Source organism: Glycine soja, chromosome 16 (genome assembly GCF_004193775.1).
Source record: "Glycine soja cultivar W05 chromosome 16, ASM419377v2, whole genome shotgun sequence".
Taxonomy (NCBI): domain Eukaryota; kingdom Viridiplantae; phylum Streptophyta; class Magnoliopsida; order Fabales; family Fabaceae; genus Glycine; species Glycine soja.
The window spans coordinates 1,496,547-1,501,079 of NC_041017.1; positions in this window are offsets into that span (position 1 = coordinate 1,496,547).

Sequence of the window (4,533 nt, forward strand, 5' to 3'; positions counted from 1 at the left end):
ATAGATGGAAGAAATGTAAACTAGTTGTAAAATTAAGATATGAACAAAAATATCAAGATAAAAAATAAATACCTACATTGAGTTAAATATGACAACGTAAGCATAGAGAAAGGACAAAATGATCCCATGCGGGAAGGAGTTGATCGATCATAAGAGGATAACCCTACCAAAATAGCCAATTAGCCCATCCATACAGAAGGGACAAAATGATCCCATGGGGGGAGTTTATCAAAAGGACAAAACATCATTGATCTATCACAGACTTAATGATCCAAAAAATCCTGCCACTAGCAAGGGATAAAGGGAGACCACAGAAATACAGTGTGGGACCATATGTAAGGGAATGGGGACACATTCAAATCAACCAGATTGCTGGAAAAAGGAACTTTATTCAGTGGTGGCGAGCTTACCCAATAATTCCATTTGAAGAGCATATATAACTAATGTAAGAGACACACCAAGTTCACACAATATATAAATAGAATAGCTTCAGCCTGCACCTAGGTGGGTAGCTGTTGAAGCACATGTTATTACAGTTTCCATTTTTCAGCCTTCAGATCAACCAAGCCAAACACACCCAACCCCCAACCCCCCCCCCCCCCCCACCTCCCATCTCCTTTTTTTTCTTAAGGTATGTAATGTTTGAATGTTAAGAATTAATCTCTTTAAAATACAAAGATTTATTTAAGAAATTGATACTTTTCAATAAATTATTTTCATACATAAGTTTTAAACTTTCATAGCATGCTTAAGAGGTATGATTACCTTCATTTTTTTCAGGTATGTTTCACTCAAAAGTCAAAGATTAATCTATGAAGATACAAATTTATTTAATAAACTGATATTCTTTAATAATTTTTTTTCACACATAGACCAAGAGTTCAAATTGTGAAGCCCTTATTACATACATAATTAAGAGACATGATTACTTTTATCTTTTTTTTAGGTATCTTTTGATTGAAAATCAAACATTAATTTATCAAGGTACAAAAATTTATTTAAGAAACTAATCTTTCCTAATTGATATTCTTTCATATACAGAATATAGAAATCAAACTTGTGAAATTCAAATCACATGTTTAAAAGACATAATTTTTTATTAATTGGATCACATCATCATATTGATCCCATCTCTTTATTTCATCTACCCTTGTACAAAAATATATGAATGAAAAATAAAATTAACCCCACACTATTAGCTATACGTGTGCCCTTACTGCTACTATACTTTTATTTGGGTGGCCTTGCTACTACTATACTGCACCACAGTCCACACCCTCTGAGAAAACCGTTGGGCTATCTTGCTGTCAGGTCGCTTTCGAAGCTTGAATTGCGTAGGCTCTAGCAAGATTAGCCCACTAGATATGCTACAGCTTCTTCGTCTTTCATTTATTCATGTAGTGCCACCATGTCTTGCTTTTTGTTTCTCGCTTTTGTTGCTTTCCACTGCAAAATTGTATGAGTATAATAATAATTATCATCTGCCAAGCTGTATTTGCTGACTTGGGAGTATATGCCCCTCCTTTCCTTCCTTCCTTCGATTCTTTCTTGCATTAACTTCACTCATCAATAATCGAAAGGGTCTAAATCTATTGTGTTCACACGCATGACACATCAATTAACAGCTATTTTGTGCCCGTCACTGTCTTCACTTGTATACTAACTAGCGCAAATGTAGGTGGAAAGTGGTGAAGTTCTTCTAATAAATATTGTTGTTTTTTTTTGCAAAACACATGTATCTTCCACTCAACCCAATCTAATTCAAGTTAGTTAGGATAGTTATGGACTACTTACATAAAAAAATAATCACATTCATGGAACCCATTTTTTCTTAGGTGCAAAATAAATTGTATTGAAAAAAAAAATATTCAATCACTTTGTGTGTACTCAGGATCTTCAATGAAGATTAGTTATCATTTTTTATGAAAATTATTTCATATCAATATCACAATCAACAAAAAAATAATATCTTAATCATAAAAAAAATCTTGATTATTGAATTATATGTGCATGAATCTCGCAAAATGTAATTATGATTTCCCCTCTTAAAATTTCACTTTTATTAAAAAATCTAAAAACGCATTTTTATATGATATTCAATTCACTTTTAGTTTTTAACTTAAATAAATCATAAATGGACTCTATGTGTTATTTAGCTGCATAGGAGGTAACTTGGTGGAGCATACAATAAAAAATATTTAAAAAATTACCCTTTTAATATATTTTTTTCCTCATATATTACATACTATTTTAGCAATCAATATAATTATTTATTTTTAATTCATAAAAAAGTATATGTTATTTTTTGCATATATAATGCAAGTGAAAATTTAAATTTTGTGTACTGAATTATGTTTTTAGTATTTGGCCCTCTTAAGCCAAAGTTCTAACTACACCAATAGCCGGTGCCTAAGCTTGACCTATTTTATAATCTCACGGTCCAATTCTAGCCTATTAACATATGATTGAAACAATTGTCAATGGTCTTCTTTTTTAGATGAGTGAATTTTTTTTTATAAGAAAATTTTATTAAGAAACGGTGTATAAGAGACACTTCGACCAAGATACAAAAATCTGCAAGGCCATTTTGTTGGGGTAAATAAAAACATGCTACATAATCAATGCACTATTCATCTAACAAGGAGCATTGGACACAGCTCATATTGCCTTTAAACCAAGTCCATTATATCTAACATTTATTAGGTATAAAACACCATTGAAGGAAAAAAAAAACTTGAAACATTATTGTTACACATGCATAAGCCAAGTAGATCATACCACAAATGAACAACAAGACACAATTTGTTTGTCCTAAAAAGAAAGCTAAATTGGACATAATGAGCATTGAGTAGCTAGAAATATGAATAATCAAAACTCCAGTATAACCAAGTCATCTATATATAGATTGTGTTCCAAATCCAATTTGTCACTGAGCAAGTTGGGAATATATGATGACTATCTTCCTCAAAGAAAAAGCAAAACATATATAGAAGATATGAGACAATACTTTTCCTTTTTAACTCAAATTGATGATTCATCCAAAATAATCAGCTGAGATATTGCAAACACTTTGAGGAACAAAAAAATTTTCCAAAAAAAATAAAAATAACATAATGGGAAGAGCATGAGCTTCTTGATATAGCAATTGAAATTGTAAAAAAAGAAAGTATACTCACTCGGCCAATGAACCTTTACACACGCACACTCAAAACATATCTTATCTAGTAATAACCCCTCTTTTCACACAAAATAGTGAAAGTTAAACGGGTTTCCCTTCATTTTGTCCATATTGAATTTTGTTTTATTTACAGATTAAAAACCATTAATTTATTTCATTAGAAAATAAAAATAATTAATAAGCTCAAACTTAAGTTCTTTATTCAACATATATGCATAATAGGGGTCACTTGAAATCAGTGTTGACTAGGAGTGTTCAAAAAACTGATTTGGATTGAATCGAATTGTAACCAAATCTAGATTGAATTGATTTTTTTTCCTAAATTAGTTTAAAAAAAAATGAATGTAATATTTTATAAAACTAATTCAGTTAACCGAATTATTTTTACAATTGAATTGATTTTTATTTAAATAAATATTTTATTTAAAAAAAACTAATTCAAAAATCAGTATGAAACTTATTCGGCTCTTAGAACTAGTTTAAAACTAGTTAAAAATTAGTTCAGAACTAATTCTTTAAAACTAGTTTGATTTTAAATCTGTTTTTAAATGAGTTTAACTATTTGGATATAAAACTGAACCGGTTAAAACAATTCAAAACTAATTCAGTTTGATTATTTTTTTTACCAAAATAGTTTTGCACATCCCTAATTTTGGTCATCATAAAGGTAAAACCTAGAATGAAACATCATTTTGATTTTAAAACTTGATGCCAAATTCTCTTCCAATTCAAATTAATTATAAAACAACACTTTTGATTAGTTTTCACTATAAAGTTACCTGAAAAGAGAAGTATATGTCGACAAAAAAATAAAAAATAAACAGGAGTTACTAGATGACTTATATATAAGAGTCACATATGTCAAAAAGGGTTTTTTTATAACTTCATTTGGAACTATAGAGGGTCTCTTTAAACTGGTAATTTTAAGAATAAAATTGTCGTGATTCAAAAAGTACTTCTTCCCTATTTCATATTCAGAAGGCAATTCCTCTTTTTCTTTTCTATCTTTAAAAATTGAATCATTGAACAACATGGGAGACGATGCCATCTTATTTTCAAAGTTAAATTTAAGATCCCTAATAAAATTACTCAATTTTTAGCCATATTGCAGTTTAATACTAATCCCTTTATAAAAGTGCTCACTAGCTTGACAGAATTTGCGAAATAATCACATCTATGGAAAGGTAGCTAGCTATAAGTAAAACTACAAGTAGTTGGATGTTATCAAACATTATGTGCCTAGCAATCTAACTAGATACTGCTCCTTTTGTTGCCGTCCTATTGTGATTTTGCTAAAGAGGATAATATTCATATATATAATGGTCGAAAACTCTTATGTCAGATAATGGTGGTCC